Genomic DNA, 18,559 nt, shown 5'->3' on the forward strand with positions numbered 1-18,559 from the left:
TCAGGGTTTGGGAAGCCAGTTCAGGACTTTGCTCTGCGATGTTGTCCCCAACGAGGGATGGGAAGGACTCAGGGCGACGCCTGCATTCCTGTGTGTTCCCCGAATATTCCAGCTTGACCTTTCCTGGTTTGGAATTCCTTTCTTTGCCCTGGGATTACAATGAGAAGTAATCAATAGACTAATCCGTGTCTTCCTCCGGAGACCTCTTGCCTCCTTTATTTCTGTTTCTCAATCTCTCGGGCTTTTAGTCCTTTCTGGGTTGCATTATGGTTATTTATAAATGTGCCTTTTTAAAACCATAAACACCCTGGAAGCAGAGCTCTGTTTAATCTTTGCTTCCCCTAAAGCACCCACCCCTAGAGGGGTCTCCACAGATAATTTTTCGAGTAATCGAAAGCCTTTCCAATTCATAGACTGTCTTTGGGTTTGTGTTGTTTTAGCCCTGCAAGGTAAAAAATAAATAATATCGTACATGTCTCCTTTGCCAGGCTTGAGATGTTTACCAGTCACTAATCACTTGTTCAGATGTGTGCATTCTCAGATTAACCCTTAGATTGGGAGTTTTACAATCCCAGGGAGAGGTTCAAGTTCAAAAGTATGTACCTGAACTTAGATCACTGGTGCTGGCCTGCTGCTCTGGCAACATAGGTGGAAGGGCCTGATGGAGCAGGCAGGGTGCTGGGAAGCGCTGTCAGTGCTGCAGGCGACACAACAGGCGTGGTTCTGGTCTCATGGAGCATGCAGTCTAGTGGAGGATACAGAGCTAATGCCATCATGATACTACAGAATGAGTAGTTAAAGCTCCAGGCTGGAGTTCTGAAGGAGTGTGCCCTAGGAAAGTATGTTGGAAGGAAACCTGGCTCAGACTGGGGAGCCCAGGAGGTAGTTAGTAGCTGGTCAGCATAGCAGAACAGCAGATGCCGGGGCCTGGATGGGAGAGAGGTGGAGTTCCAACAAGGGGAGCCTAAACAGTGGAGCAGGGGTGAGGGTGTGGTGGAAAGGGCCTTTGGCAGGTTTCCACCTTTCTCCTCAGAGGTATGAGGTCACAGCGCATTTGCTTCACCTTCAGCCCCTCCTATGACTTGTGCTTGCCCCGTTCTTGGGGCTACTTGGGGCATTACATCTATTCCTAGAAGGCTTGGGAAATCCTCCAAGAAGTCCATGGTGCTTTAAGTGTTGTCAGAGCTGCAAATGGTCCTGTGCATCCACGTGGTCTGCTTCTCCCTTTAGATAACCACGGAGATTTTGTGAAGAAGATACATTTCTCTAGCAATTTTTTGGCTGTACTTTTGCTTTTCTTTATTTTCAAGTGCTCCTTACCCCCTACGCTTTATTTCTTGAACCTGGATAAGTAGCATTCGATGGGGGTGAAAAGTCAAAATAAAACCAAATGGGGATAATGAGTTAGTAAGGAAGGACTTGAGTTTAGGAGATAAACCCTTTTCATTTGTCTAGTATAAAATAGCCTTGATAAAATACTGCATATCTCTGCTTCACTTTAGACACAGTTAATTGAACTTTTGAGCATCACAGATTAACTGATTAAATGATGATCAAAAGGCTTTCACCAATAGAATTCTAATGTCATGATACTTCCCAAATATGTTTTTGCTGTTTTTACTCACAATTTCATCTTTTCTCTAGTAGAGGCAATTAGAGAAAACTAATGGAATACAAAATTCGTTTTTGAAACAGCAAACGTAGCAGTTGAAATTGTGAACCTAAAATAAGAATCAACCAAAAGTCCTAAACTGTCACCTTCATTTATCATTGACTGTATTTGCACAGCATTGTTCCCTAAAAGTAAAACAATCAGGTTCCGGCTTCCAGACATTTGCCTCTTTGATAGCTAGTAAAGGAATGTGTGCCTAACCTTTAAACTCCTTCGTGCTCTACGCTCATTTTTCTCCTCCAGAAAAGGAGTCTCTGTGTAGCTTGACAGGGATAGGATGAAAAATAAAGAGCCAGTGCTTACACAGAGTACCACTAATTAGCTACATCTACCTGCTTTTTAGCATATTAAGGCAATGTTTCACCTTCCATAGACTGAGTAGTTTTTAACATTTTGCTGCCCTGAAACCAATACCACATACCGTATATAATATATACTGTGCATGTAATATACCACATACTGTATATAATATTGAATACTGTATATAACATTGTAATACAAAGTTGAAATTTTAAACAGGTTTCAGATTGAAACCCTGGATTTTAATATCTCTAAACTGAAACAGTGTTTCCCAAATATTGTTAGATTTACAGCATTCTTAAAGCCTTGACCAGTTAGTGTGGCTTATAACTTCCTGAGGAACTCCAACCATCCAAGACTTGGGAAGTCAGAAATCGGCTGTAAGTAATGCCTAACACCAAGACTTGTGAGACAGAATTAACAAACTGAATAGGTAGTACCAAGCAGTAATGATCAGAAAGGAGCTAAAAAATAAGTGGTGCATGAAATGCCAGAAAAAAAAAAAAAAGGAGTAAAGCAGTCTACCACTGAGGAAACATCTAAGATAAATCTCTACACTTTGGAGTTCATGGTTTCTATAGTAAATACAGTTTGTGTAACAGAAACATTACAAATTCTTAGTCTTATGCTGATTTTTATTACAATATAGTCTTACTATTTTTATTTTGTGCCTTACTTTTTTTTTTTGTTTGTTTTTAAGATTTATTTATTTATTCATGAGAGAGAGAGAGAGAGGCAGAGACACAGGCAGAGGGAGAAGCAGGCTCCACGCAGGGAGCCTGACATGGGACTCGATCCCGGGACTCCAGGACCATGCCCCGGGCTGAAGGCGGCGCTAAACCACTGAGCCACCCTGGCTGCCCTTGTGCCTTACTTTGAAAGCACAGTATTAAAATATTTACCACCTAATTTGGAGAATTATCAAGATATCTTCTCTTAAAAATATATCATTATAGACTGTTGTTGGTTGAATTGTATCTCCCAAAAGGCATATTTAGGTCCTAACCCCAAGGACCTGTGAATGTGACCTTATTTGGAAATAGACGTAATGTAATCAGGTTAAGACAGGTCCTATTGGATAAGGGTAGGCCCTAATCCAATGACTGATATTCTTATAAAATGAGAGAAATCTGCATAGATAATGCAGAGAGAATGGGATACAAAGATGCAGGCTGAGATTGGAGTGATGTATCTACAAGCCAAGAATCACCAAGAATCGCCGGCAACCACCAGAAGCTAGAAAGAGGCAAGGAAGGATCCTTTCCTGGAGCCTCTGGGAAAGCATGGCCCTACTGACCTCTGATTTTGGACTTTTAGCCTCTAGAACTGTTAGACAATAAATTTCTCTAGTTTTAAACCATCCTGTCTGTGGTATTTTGTTATGGCAGCCCCAGAAAACTAATACATAGGCTTTGGTAGTTAGAATACAATTCATGGAGAAATTGGGGCTTATATAGGAGAGGTAGAGTAAGGAGGTTATTTCAGGCAAAAGAAATAACATCTCTAGAGTTATGTGGTACCAATAAAGTATAAAATAACTTACTGTTAGAGAAATCACCAAGATAACCGTTACCTTGTTAATTTCTTGAAGGAAGGGCATCTGGGTGGCTCAGTTGGTTAAGCGTCTGCCTTTGGCCTGGGTCATGATCCCAGGGTCCTGGGATCAAGCCCCACATTGGGCTCCCTCCTTATCAGGGAATCTGCTTCTTTCTCTCTCTGTGTGTGTGTGTGTGTGTGTGTGTGTGTGTGTGTGTGTGTGTATGCTTTCTGTTTGTGTGCTCGCTCTCAAATAAAATCTTTTAAAAAATTTTTGTAGTGCTTTCTCAAATAAATAAAATCTTTAAAAAAATTTTTGTAAAAGACAGGGCATGTAAACAAGGTTAATGAAGGAAGCATATAGCATCAGGATAAAGGACATTTCTATAAATTGAATACATTTATTATGTTTAATGTTTGTATTTTTCTTTTTCTCATTTGCTGAAAATTGGTGAACATTTTAAGAACCAGAGTTTGGGGGACACTACACCAATGGGTCTGGAACTGATGGGCCTCTGAACCCCTTGGTGTGTGAAGGTGCGGGTTCTGATACAGTAGATGTGGAATGGATGGAGGTTCCACACCTGATCAGCTCCCAGGCCAGACAGGTATTGTTTGTTGGTTCAGGGCCCTATACTGTACAATGGCTCCAATACCATAGACTTTTGAAAACATTGTTCTTTAGAAAAGTAAAAGTTTGTGATAATTTTTCATGGTCATTTAAACTATAAAGCATTTCAGTCCTTACCTATGAATGTCTCACTCCTAAACCTTTATTTCCAGTCACATTCACTCAGGTTTAATATCTTATATTAAACTCTGTACCTAATTATTCCATTTGGATGGCCTGGGGTATCCTAACACAATGTGTCCCAGACCCAACTGATTACCTACTACTCCCCAACCTTCTATTTGTCTGATGTATCCATTTGCCTAAGGAGAAAGTTAGTCCATTTTTAATTCTTCATCATCCTGTCTCCGGAGTCCAGTTGGTTTCTGTCTTTTTAAACTGACCCCTTAACATAGTTCAAGCTACCGTTTACCCTTGAAGAGACAAGGGAAGATGACGTTGGGGTCAGAATAGTGGATTATAAGGAAAAAAAAACCCATCATCCCAAGGTTCTTCATCATAGTGACTTGAGCAGCGATGCTAGTTGCTACCACTCGTGGCATGGCAGCCATGTAACTGCTTAAGCAGCATCAATAGTTGGCATGAACTCACTGGGCAAGGATGGACTTGGTGGTTTCTGGTAGGGCTATGTTGGAAGGGGTCTTGGTCAAATTTATTTGGGGACCCAGACTATTGGTAACATGTGCCACAGCTTCATAGGAATATCATAATGATTTAAGTAAATGGTTGTGCTCCTTGAAAGATGATTATGTGTCAGCATAAATGTGCACTTTACTTCTAATAATAATAATGGTAAGGTCTCCTTTAAGGACCATATCGCCAATGTTTTTTGGAAAATAACTTGCACTTTGGGCCCTTTGTATGAACTAGCTATTATAGAATTCTTTTGTAAGGTTCAATACTATAGTGGTCACTTGTACCTGTATATAAGCAAGCTAGTGTGTTGATGTTCTTTGCTCTGAATATTTCTTTGGAATAAGAAGAAAGCTGACATTTCTTGAATTTCTTCTCATAAACCAACCACTAGAGATTGGTTAGACTGCTGTCATGGATTTTTTTTTCCCCATTCCTGAAAACTCCATTAGGATACATGCCAGTGAAACTAGGTTGAGGGAAAACCTTTGAATCCTCTGTGTTCTGTAATGCTTGTCTCTCTCCTTTTGCTTCTCTATCAGTCTCATCTTGATAAAGGACTACGTTCTATATGTTTGAAAAATACATTTTTTTTTTTTTGCTTCTCTGTAGCTGTATGATTTAAAAGCTAAAATGACATGTAAGGTATGGATAAAGTAAGACAAGTGTAATGAATGGCACTATAACACATAAATGAAATAAGCACTATATAGCTACAGATTTTCTTCCTTTGTAATCCCCCTCAAAGCTTTCCAAACCAAAATAAGTTTATGTTGAAGAGATTTGACCAACAGAAATGAATCCCATAATGATGGCTGTGATACCTGGAGAAAGAATGCTTTGTGGCTCTGCCCTATGCTACTCAGAATGGTAAACTCTTGTATGGCAATACTTAGTTACGTCAGTCTTTTGTTTCTGTTTCTCTTATGTGCTGTGTCTTTGGCATTTAAGTCTTCAAAGCAGCTAACAATATTTAGATATGGAGCTAGGGTACGCTATTCATAAAATGCTAATAAATTATGAATGAGTGGATGTATTGTAGAGGTTTGTAATTTTTCAAATATGAAATTTTAATCATGCAGAAAAAAATTGGGAACTTAAAAACAAAGTATTTTTCTCTCTTATGTTATAATTTAAAATATTATATGTAGTGTGCTCCCTTAGTTTTAATACCATTTTTCTTGTTCATTAGCTTCTGCTTATTATTATAGGAGCCCTCATAAAATGAGTACTACATCTTTGCCCTGCCTGTGGGGACTTTGCATATTTCATTTTAAGTTTTATTTTTAACTCTCTACACCCAGTGTGGGCCTTGAACCACAACCCTGAGATCAGGAGTCACATGCTTTACTGACTGAGCCAGCCAGACACCTAGGGACTTTACATATCTATTTTATAATTTGGTCAAATCTCAGTTATGACAAAGAACATTTTTCTTTCAAGATGAGACCATAAGCCCTTTAAAAGCAGTGGACTGCTAGGGTGACATTCTGTCCCTGGTGCTGTGAATGGTTTCTGGACACAGCCTCAGGGACTGCTGAAAGCACTGTTGATTCCATTTGAGGGTGGTGTTTTTCTTCTAAGTTACAGAATATGAAACGAAAGGCCAGGTTAATAGAAAACCCCACTTTAAGGCATAGTTTTCTTTATGGTAGAAGTCAGTTTTTACATTGTGTGTAGTGTAATTGCAGCTCTAATTAAAACCTCTTCCACAGACCACATTTGCTTGAATTAAAGAGATCACACAATACATCCTTTAGGAAATAGATTTTCCTTCTGAGACTTCGATTCCTAAATCAGTTCACAGTGCATGGGAGCAGAGACTTGTGGAGGTACTTTCACTGCTTTCTGGAGTTGAAGGGCCTGACTGCTGCCCACTTAAATGTACCTAAGGAGAGAACATGGTGATCAAGTGGAAGTTGGTCAACTATGGAAGTAAATAAGCTTTGAAGGCAGGTGTATCCATCAAGCACTTTGGGGGAGGAGACTGGCACCCTATGCAGTAGCCAGGGGGCTTTTAGGGACCAAAGTAACCCTATTGTGGTGGCCAATGTATCCGATGATTTGAATCTGTGGTCACTAAACATTCAAATGTCTGGCATTTGGTAGTTACCAAGTAAACAGTAGTTAAATGAACTCCCCTTGTTCTAAGTCCCTCTTACCTAACAACCTCCTCTTTGTAAATTGATTTTATGTGACTAAGAATAAAATAATTTTTAAAATTAACAGAATTTCTGTTAGTTCTTTGGTCATTTTATCAGGTAGAAAGCTTCCGGCTGCAAGTGGCAGAAAACCCAACTCAAAATGCTATAGGTAATATGAAAAGAGTTTTTTTCCAAATAACTATAGATGAGGAGGTTTCAGGGTTGGCGATTCAGAAGCTCAGCTGTGTCAGCTAGGACCTAAATGCTTCCCATCTCTCTCCTCCAGCTGGCACTGTTGGTCTCATCCTCCTCAGAGTCATAAAATGACTACTCTTTGTAATCAGGGTGTGCTTTCTTACAATATCCATGGGGAAAAAAGGAGTTCTTCCCTGCATTTATGGAGTCAAAGTCCTTCCTCTCCATCTGGGTGGGCCATGTTGGGTCAAGAGCCTGACCCTGGACCAATTATGTGGCCAGGGTAATACTTCGCACTGTGTAGCTTAAGTTTGTATGTATTTCTGATCAAGTCTCTGGCTCAGAATGACCATAATTGGCTTAAATAACCAAAGTCTGCCTCCAGTTTTGGGGTCATGTCTACCTGTTACTTTGGCTTCTTGGGGAGTAGCTGTTAGGCAGAATATTTACTACAACAGTGCCTACTACAGTCTCCAAAAAATGTAAGCTACAATTCAGTTTCAATCATTTGTTCCAGGCAGTGATCTTCCTGAAGATGATGGACTTAAATGTTCTTCAAGGCCTTTGCTTCTCCAGTGAGGAAGTAGTGAGAGAAAGCAGCACAGTAGTAGAGAGCCTGGTGTCTGTCTATGTCGGCCATATGCACACACATTAGAATCCCTTGTCTTAGAAAAATTGAAATTTCTCTTGTCATTTTGCAAACACGATAACTTACACTTGTTTTTAGTTCTTATTGTTTGGTGAATGTGCTAAAAATACTTGGTGTTTTGAAGACTGACATTCCTTTTCTTTTTTTTTTTTTTTAAGATTTTATTTATTCTTGATAGAAAGAGAGAGTCAGAGAGACAGACAGATGGAGAAGCAGGCTCCATGCTGGGAGCCTGACATGGGACTCGATCCTGGATCTCCAGGATCACGCCCTGGGCCAAAGGCAGGCGCTAAACCGCTGAGCCACCTAGGCTGTCCCTGACATTCCTTTTCAGAGTCACTGTGACCATGGTAATACTTTGGGAGCAAATGGAAGTTGGCTATTTGGTGCCCATTGCTATTTTTCGACTTCTCATATATTAGCACCTTGAGTAACTTGTCATAAATATGTACATAACATAGGATACTACACCTTTATAAGAATAAAGTCCATATTGATATTAAGGTGTCTTTTGTTATTATGCAAATAAGATCCTTTAAATGTTTACAACTATAAAAGCATTATGAGTTAGAGTATTTCCTCTGGTGTGTATTATATAATAACAAAGTTCATTTTCCCTATTACATTTTCCCAAGAACAGTATTATTTCTAGCTATTGCATGACTAAAGAAGCTTGTTGGGTGTGTACTGGTTGAAGATTCTTCTGGTATTAACCTATTGTTCTGTTTCCATGATTATACCGGGAAATTTTTCCTCATTGGTGTCCCAAGGCTGAATGCTAACTCTTACTCTAGATAAAGGGTGAAGTTAGAATAGTGTACACAGAGTACTTTGTGTCCAGTGTCTCGGATCCTCACTGGGGCCCACTTCTGGGTGAGGAAACAGAGGTTTGGTACTCTGCCTCAAGTCCCAAAACTGGGAGATGGAGAGCCAGAATTTGGAATCAGCTTTGCCTTGCATCACATTCTCAAGGGCAGTCAGGTTTTTAACTCTGCTTCTCTGTCTTATACAGAAATCTCCTCCATAAAACCTCGGGTCAGTGGTGACCCAGAAGAAACATTCCCACTGGATGTCATTACTCTAGCGCATGTTCTAGACAACCAAAGTCTGTCTCCAGTTTTGGAGTCATGTCTATGGGACATTTAATATGAGTCAAAATCTTTCTCTGAACTCAGCATAAAGGGGGGGAGTAGCAGGGACCAAAGCTCATACCTCCCAAACTAATGCAGAAGACCTTTAACATTTACAAGGGATGCTTTCACAGATCTGTGTAATCTCTAAAATTTCAAATACTGTAGTATTTAAGTCTGGCTCAGAGTCAGTTCAGAAAGACAGTATTTTGTATATGTATTCTCAATCAACTGTTCAGCTTCTCTCTTTGAATTACACTAGTTATAGTGTTCTCGGAAACATTTCACAAACCACTTGTCCTTCTTAATATAATTTTATTCTCTTGTATCAAAATCAAATGGAACATCCTACTCTTTGAAGTATCCAAAACTTGTTGCCCACTTAAGGGTGATTGTTTTTATTAGGTCTCTTTGTGTGCACTGCCCTGGCCACTGACTTCTTTTTTTGGACAGTTTTCCACTTTAGGAGAATTACTTCTTTTTTGTATGTGATTATATCATGTAGAAAGCAACTGAGAACTTGCAGTTTCGAGGGCGGGTGGCTGGCTAGACTCACTCACCTGCTAACTACTTGTGTCTACACACCTGACCCATTGTAGGTTTGATCCAGGTGAGCTCTTCAGCAAAATCACAGATTCTGTCCCAGACCTTGAGCAGTCATCGGAGTCTGTGCTGCAAATGTGAAATCCACAGATGTCACAGATCCTCTCTGCTGGCATTTCATCGAGGCTCGGGCAGGCCAGTGGAGTCCTAGAGTTAGGCCTTGTTGTCTTTCCCACCTGCCTTTCCTCATTTTACCTGCCCTCCACAGGTCACATGTTCTTCCACTGCCCAAACCATCTCCCTCTCCTAGGCCAACATGTCACCAAGCTCTTTGGAGCTTAATTCCTCTCTGACCAGTGTACCAGAACATTTTTTTTTTCTTTGAAGTGTTTGCCGTCTTATGTTCTGAGCTCTGTGAGCTCCTTCTCATTGCTGTTACTTGCTGATCTTGGGGTTATTCCTTATTCTACACGTTCACCTGGCAGAGGATCTTACCCTCCACTCCAGCTCCTCCCTGCTCCTGGGTGACTACTGTATCCATGCAGAGAAGCCAGTCAGCAGCTTAGTGTCTGGTTCCTAACTTCATCTCTAGGCACCTTCTCTTCTGCCCCTACCCGAGGTACTTACTTCCCTGGCTGGTCATATGTCCCATTCTGCTCACTCCCACCCAGTCTTCACTAGAACTCGAGCCTCCTGGGCACCACCCCCCACCTTCTGTCAGGTGATGAGCTGCTCCCTCTCCAGAGAGGAGGACACCATCAGCCTTTCCTTCCACCTCTTCCTTCTTCGTCCTTCAGCTGTACGTGCTTTGCAAATTCCCATCCCTGGCTTCCCAACCTGTCTTGCCTGCTGCTGTACAGACAGAGCTCTTTCCATTAAGTTCGCTATGGATTTATGGTCTGCCCTCAAGGGACACTCAGTAGTGCTTAGCTATCCTCTCTCTTATCCTGGTCATCCTGCCCTTTCACTCCATCTGCTGTTTTAAGCCATCACTAATCTGTTCAAGCCCATTTTCTCATGTCCAGCATGACAGGAAAGAAGAACATGCTCTGCTGAGGAAACTACCTCTCTTCCCCTTCCCTTATCCAGCCTATGAAGTTACTTACCTCCACACTCATCTTTGATCCTTCTCTTAGGGTGTTGGAGGAAAAGAGGCCTCTCTTCTTCTAAGACCAGTCCCTGCCTTCCTCTTTGGACCTCATCCCTCAAGTCTTCAGACTTAACCACCAACCTCCTGGTAACTTCCATTTTGTTTGCCTTACACTCTAATTCCCCTGAACACCCCACCTCTTCTTTCCATTACAGCCAAGCTTCTTGTAAGGATTGTCAGTACTTTTTATCTGTAGCATCCTGCTTCTTAAATCTTCAGCTGGCTGATTTTGCTGCCACCTCAGGCGAAGATGAATTCACACCACATTCTTCTGCAAGGAAATGAAACATGGAAGGAATCCTGCAGTCAAGGCCACCCACCTTTGCCTCCTTTCTGACCTTTGGAAATCTTAAAAGCCAGGCCACTGTTCATGGGAGAAACTAGGATGGCAAAGGCCATCTTGTCTACTCACTATGACTTAATCTTCTGGAAGATTCAAGGTCGTCGTTGATAATCAATTGCTGAACAACTTTACTGTGCTATTCAGGTCCCTTTCTGGCTTGTTTCCTGGTCAGTAGTTGCCTTTGCTGTCAGCATTTGATTGTCATTGTACCCGTAGCTTACAGTCCTAAGTACATGCTTCTCATCTGCTATGGTCTGGGGAGTTAGACGTTCCTTGAAATGAATGTAAAGACAAATCAGTAAGTTCCAAATGAATGAGGTTTCTCCTGTAGACTTAATCTTTTGGCTGTGTTAGCTGTTTCATTTAGCTTGGAGCCCATTTGTTCCTGCTCTGTATTTTGCCTGTGTTCCTGAATGGTTGACTTCTAAGTAGAAACTGATTTCTATTTATTTGATACTTTTCCTATTATCACATTTAAATTTCTCATGAAAAATTAAAAGCACATTAGTAGCATATATTCATTTTAGATTCTGTATTTTGGGATATGGTCTTTCCCCACCTTCAAGCTTATTAATTCATGCTGAGGAAACCCTCATCAGGTAAATGCAGTCATCATAAATCGGATGCAAAATACCTGTATAATGAAACTACACTAAATCTGATATAAGTATACATAATTATTTAACTAGTTTGCATTAGGTTATCTTCTTATACACTTATACAATCTAGTTTTCCTGCTTTACTCTGTAATATGGTTATTTACCTGCTTCCAAACCCTTTCATAGCTGTTAAGCACTGTACATTTGACATATGAAACATATACTTTATATCTGATGTATGTCATTCAACTTCAAGCAAGGAAAGAGAAAAAGAAAATAAAGCCCACAGATTATAAAAACAAAGTAAGTCAGTAGAATCAACACACATGCTACCATACCCACAGCGATGGGGGCATGAGGCCAGCAAACCTCAAATGCTCCCTCTCTGAAGACAACATCAGGCTGTCCTCTTGACCCCTGGGTTGAAGATGAATGCATGGGGCTCCCGTCTCCTGGCACTCAGCTACAAGGAGGTGTGTGAACTCTGAATCCCCTCATAAATGAGGGGTATCAACTAAAACTCATAGAGTTGGATTCTTCTCACATATAAGGAATAGTTCATCAGCCATTATGGTGCTTGGTTTTGTCAGTGTTAGCCAAGTACAGATGTCTCCAGACAGAAAATAGCATACTAGACAGCTTAGCTTCTTACCTGCCCTCCTTCCTTCTTGAAGCACATGCTTTGGTAATCTTCCAATGTAGGACTGTGCCTAGTAAACCTATGGAGTCATTGTTTGATACTATCACCTATTTTTAAATTTTTATAAAGCTTTTTATTTTGAGATAATTATAGATTCACATACAGTTTTAAGAAAAAATAGATCTTATGTACCTGTTTTCCCTACTGGTAACATCATGCAGAACTCTCATAAAACTCTGCTACCGAATATCGATGTTGCCACAGCTGCAGAAACAGAACATTTCTGTCACCACAAAGATCTCTCCTCTTGCCCTTTTATAGGCACACACTCTTCCTTTCTACCCCCACCCCTCCGTAGACCCGAGCAACTACTAATCTGTTCTTCATTTCTATAATCTTGCCATTTCACCAATGAGTGTTCTTAAATGGAATCATGCATTGCATAATCTTTTGAGTTTGATTGTTTCTCTGGAGATTCCTCCAAGTTGCTTCAAATACCAACAGTTCATTCCTTTTATCTGCTCAGTAGGATTCCTTGGTATGAGTGTACTAGAGTTGGTTCACCTGTTGAAGAGCATATGGGTTGTTTCCAGTTTGGGGCTACTGTGAATAAAACTACTATAAATGTTAGTGTACAGAGCCTTTTGTGAACATAAAAATTTTTCTGGGATAAATGCCTAGGAGTGCAATTGCTGAGTCATATGGTAGTTGCATGTTTAGTTTTTTTAAGAAACTGCTGAACTATTTTCCAAAAGTATATTTCTACCAGCAGTGTGTAAGTGATATGATTTCTGAGCATCCTTGCCATCATTTGGTGTTGTCACTATTTTTTATTGTAGCCATTCTGGTAGGTATGTAGTGATTTCTCATTATGGTTTTAATTTGCATTTCCCTGATTATTATTGGCTAATGATGTTAAACATATTTTCACATGTTTATTTGCCATTTGCCTGTGTTTTTCAATGACTGTCTTTCCACGTCATGACGATTTTCCAGTTGGATTGTTTCAATTTACACTGTGGAGTTTTGAGGGGTATTTTTTAAAATGTATATAATCTAGATGCTAGTTCTTTGCTGGATATATTTTTGTTTTCAGTCTTTCCTTCCACTCTGTAGCTTATCTTTTCATTCTCCTAACAAAATTCTCTCTCTTCTTTTTTTAAGATTTATTTATTTATTTGAGAGCGAGCACATGAGCAGGATATAGAGTGGGAGAGGGAGAGAGAATCTCAGACTGTGCCAACCACAGAGCCTGACGTGGGGCTTGATTTCATGACCCCAAGATCATGACCTAAGACAAAACCACGAGGTAAATGCCTAACTGATGGTGCCACCCAGGTGCCCCCAAAATTTTCTACAAAGCAAAAATTTTCAATTTTGATGAAGTCCAGTTTATCAGTTCTTCTTTCTCTGGCTTGTTTTTAGAAGCAAGTCTAAGAAATCTTTGCTTTTCCAAAAATCTTAAAGATTTTCCCCTAATTTTTCCAAAAATTTTATCAGAGACCTTTAAGTCTCTGATGTATATTGAGTTAACTTTGCATAAGATATGACTCCCATGTCATTTTTTCCCCGTATACATGTCCAATTGCTGCAGCACCACTTGTTGAGAAGGCTAACTTTCTGGTGTTGAATTGTTTTTGCAGTTTTAAAATCTGTTGGTTGACTTAGTGTAGGTCTTCTAGGTTCTTTGTTCTATTGATCTATGTGTCTTTACATGTCAATATCATACAGACATGATTGCTGTAGCTACATAACTCTTTAAATCAGGTAAAGGGATTCCTTCTACTTTATTCTTCTTTTTCAAAACTGTTTTAGCTATTCTAGTTCCTTTGCCTTTCCATAAACTTTAGAATAAGCTTGTCTATACCAAAAAGCCTTATCGGAATTGTAATAGAAACTTTAGGGACACCTGGGTGGCTCGCGGTTGAGCATGTGCCTTTGGCCTGGGGCATGATCCTGGAGTCCAGGATTGAGTCCCACATCGGGCTCCTTGCATGGAACCTGCTTCTCCCTCTGCCTGTGTCTGTGCCCCTCTCTCTGTGTCTCTCATGAATAAATAAATAAAATCTTAAAAAAAAAGAGAGAGAAACTTTATAAATATCTGTCAGTTTGCAGAGGATTGACATCTTTGCTATTTCTAGTCTTCTAATCCATGAGTACAATATACCTCTCCCTTTATTTAGATTTTCTTTGTTTTTTTTTTCCATCAGTAATGTGTACTTATTAGCAAAGAAGTTCTTCTCATATTTTGTTAGATTGACACCTAAGTATATTTTTTGAGTGACTGTGAGTGGCATTACATTTTTAATTTTGATGCCCATATATTTGTTGCTAGTATTAGAAATACAGTTGGTTTTTGTATTCTGTGATCTTTACCTTAATGAATTCACTTATTCTTTGGAGGAGATTTTTTACTTTGTTTTGTTTTTGAGATTCCTTGAATTTTCTTTGTATACAGTCATATATCACCTGCCAATATGAACAGTTTTATTTCTTCCTTTGTGATCTGTGTGCCTTTGTTTCCTTTTCATGTCTTATTGTGCTGGCTGGAACTTCCTATGTGGTATTAAATAATAGTGGTGAGAGCTGACATCCTTACTATGTTCCCAGTCTTAGGGAGAAAGTAGTCCTTCATGAATCTTAGGTATAAGGTTAGCTGTTCAATTTTTAAAATATTCTTTATCGAGTTGAGGAAGTTCCCCCTCTATTTTTTTGGGGGGGGGGGTTTTATTACAAGCAAGTGTTGACTCTTGTGAAATGCCTTTTCTGTACCAATTGATGAGTCATCTGACTTTTCTTTCTTAGCCTATTAATAGTGACATTGATTTTGAAACATTGAGCCAGCCTTTCATCCCTGAAATAAAGCCCCCTTGGTCATACTGTATAATTGTATTTATGTTTATAAATATAAATACTACTGAATTCTATTTGCTAGTATTTTATTAAGTATTCATGAGAGATATTGTTCTGTAGTTTGTTTTGTTTCAGTACTGTCTTCTGGTTTGGTGTCAGTATAATAATAAATATAAGTATGTAAACAAAAATTTAAAATATTTTTATGCTATAATATGCTATTACGTATTTATAAATATGTATTTAATATATACTTATGTTAATATATTACATAGAATATATAAAACATATTTAGTATGTTAAATATATAACATTAAAATATTTAAATAAATAAAAATATATAATAAATCAGGTAATAATAAATATCAGCTTCCTAAAATGACTTAGGAAGGGTTCCCTTATCTATTTTGTCAAAGAGGTTATATAGAATTGTGTTCTTTTTAAAATATTTAGTAGAATTCTCTAGTGAAACTACCTCAGCCTGAATATTTCTTTTTTATGAGTTTTAAAATTACAAATTCAATTTCATTAATTGCTCTGGGGCTATTCAAATTGTCTATTTAATGTTGGGTGAGTTGTGGTACTTCGTATTTTCAAAGAATTGATCCATCTCCTTCTAGCTCTATTACAAAGCTGTCATCATCAACATAGTATCATACTGGCATAAAAACAGACACATAAATCCATGGAACAAAAGAGAGAACCCAGAAATGGACCCTCAATTCTATCATCAGTTAATCTTTGACAAAATAGGAAAGAATATCCAGTGGAGAAAAGAGAGTCTTTTCAACAAATGGTTTATGGAAAACTGGCCACATGCAGAAGAATGAAACTGGATCACTTTCTCTCACCATACACAAAAAGAAATCAAAATGGTTGAAAGACCTAAATCTGAGACAGGAAACCATCAAAATCCTGGGTAAGAACACTGGTACAACCTCTCTAACCTCAGCCTCAGCAACTTCTTGCTAGACAGGTCTGCAAAGGCAAGGAAAACAAAGGTAAAAATGAACTATTGGGATTTTATCAAAATAAAAAGCTTTTGCATAGCAGAGGAAACAGTCGACAAAACTAAAAAACAACCAACAGAATGGGAGAAGATATTTGCAAATGACTTATCAGATAAAGGGCTAGTATCCAAAATCTATAAAGAACTTATCAAACCTAACACACAAAGAACAAGTAATCCAATCAAGAAATGAGCAGAAGACATAAATAGACATTTCTCCAAAGAAGACATACAAATGTCCAACAGATACATGAAAAAATGTTCAATATCACTCGGCATCAGGGAAATACTCAAAACCACAACAAGATACCACCTCACACCAGTCGTCAGAATGGCTAAAATTAACAAGTCAGGAAACAGCAGATGTTGGTGAGGATGCAGAGAAATGGGAACCCTCTTACACTGCTGGTAGGAATGCAAGCTGGTGCAGCTACTTTGGAAAACAGTATGGAGGTTCCTCAAAAAGTTGAAAATAGAGCTACCCTACGACCCAGCAATTACACTACCCGGAATTTACCCGAAAGATACAAAGTAGTGATAAGAAGGAGCACCTACACCCCAATATTTATAGCATCAGTGTCCACAATAGTCAAACTATGGAAAGAGCCCAGATGTCTGTGGAGAGATGAATGAATAAAGAAGATGTGGGAGGGATACACACACACACACTGGAATAATGCTCAGCCATCAAAAAATGAAATCTTGCCATTTGCAATGACATGGATGGAACTAGAGGGTATTATTTAAGTGAAATAAGTCAGAGAAAGAATTATCATGTGACCTCACACATACATGGAATTTAAAACAGTATTGAATAAAATTTTATTTATTCATGAGAGACACACACACAGAGAGAGAAAGAGAGGAGCAGAGACACAGGCAGAGGGAGAAGCAGGCTCCGTGCAGGGAGTTTGACATGGGACTCGATCCTGGGTCTGTCTCCAGGATCACAGCCTGGGCCGAAGGCGGCGCTTAAACTGCTAAGCCACCCGGGCTGCCCCCATACATGGAATTTAAGAAACAAAAGAGGATCATAGGGAAAGAGGGAAAAATAAAACATGATGAAATCAAAGAGGGAGACAAATTATAAGAGACTCTTAATCATAGGAAACAAACAGGGTTGTTGGAGGTGAGGTAACTGAGAGATGGATATTAAGGAGGGCATATGATATAATGAGCACTGGGTCTTATATAAGACTGATGAATCAATGAACTCTACCTCTGAAACTAATAATACATTATATGGTAATTATTTGAATTTAAATTTAAAAAATAAAAATTAGAATAAAATATTAAAAGAATAAAAAAATTTCTGAAAATATTTGATTTATTTAAAAAACTGAAAAAATATTGGTCCATCTCATCTAAGTTGTTGAATTATGTGTAGAGTTGTTCATGTTATTCTTTTGTTATCTTTTTGATGTCTGCAGGGTCTGGTAGTGATATGCCCTCTTTAATTCCTGAAATGGACTGTTGTCCTCTCCTCCTTTCCTTTGTCAGTCTTTGTTATATAAGTGGATTAAAGATGGCCCTTTATGTTGTCCCCTGTGTTCTTCTTCACTGCAGGCTGAGACATTAGTTCAAAATCTACCAGCACTGAACTCCAATTCTTACACACTCAGTGCTTAAAATACAGCCCAAATAAGCATATTTTTAGCCATTTAGAGACTTCCTGCTTTGCATACTCTGTGAAATTACACTTACCATCTGGTAACCTTTGATAAACGAACTCGGGGGCTTTAAAAGACCTCAAGCTGCTGGCTGCCCACCAGCCTACTGAGTGACATCATCTGGACACATAAATCCCCTTTCCCCCCCAAAGTCGCCTTGCCCTGTTCGCCTTCTGGGCACCTTGTCTGGCAGCTCTCCTGCTGTGAGAGATGTCCCCCCAATGCAACCTGTCAAAGTGCTGCCCAGAGAAATTGGATTGTTCCATCTCATAGTCATGTCTTTTTCTTGGATTGGCCCCTAATTCTTGAACTCATCCCAGTTTTGCTAGAAGTTTATCAATTTTATTGATCTTTTCAAGGGGCCAGCTTTAGTTTCATGGATTTTTTTCCCTTTGTTCTTCTGTTTTCAGAGTTTCATTGATTTCTGCTCTTTATTACTTCCTTCCTTCTGCTTGCTTTACATTTATTGTACTCTTTTTCTAGGTGCTTGAGGTAGGAGGGTAGATCACTGAGACTTTCTTTTTTCCTAATGTATGCATTTAGTGCTCTAAATTTTCCTCTCAGCACTACTTTAGTTTTATACCACAGATTTTTTTTTATACCACAAATTTTGATGGGTTATATTTTCTTTTCCATTCAGCCCAAATATTTAGTTTCTCATGAGACTTCTTTATATCATAGATTATTTAGAAGTGGATTACTTAGAAGTATTTGGAGATTTTTTCCGTTGTCTTCATGTTATCAGATTTCTAGTTTGATTACGTTTGGTTGGAGAACACATTCTGTGTGATTTTAATTCTTTTAAAATTGTTGGGGTTTGGGCAGCCCGGGGTGGCTCAGCGGTTTAGCGCCGCCTTCAGCC

General features: G+C 39.1%; 1 protein-coding gene across 1 annotated transcript in view; it reads left to right on the forward strand.

Annotated features, from left to right (window-relative positions):
- RAB4A (RAB4A, member RAS oncogene family) overlaps nucleotides 1-18,559 on the forward strand; it is a 50,620-nt gene that overhangs the window by 919 nt on the left and 31,142 nt on the right. The window lies entirely within an intron of this gene.

This window comes from Vulpes lagopus, chromosome 3, assembly GCF_018345385.1.
Source record: "Vulpes lagopus strain Blue_001 chromosome 3, ASM1834538v1, whole genome shotgun sequence".
NCBI lineage: Eukaryota > Metazoa > Chordata > Mammalia > Carnivora > Canidae > Vulpes > Vulpes lagopus.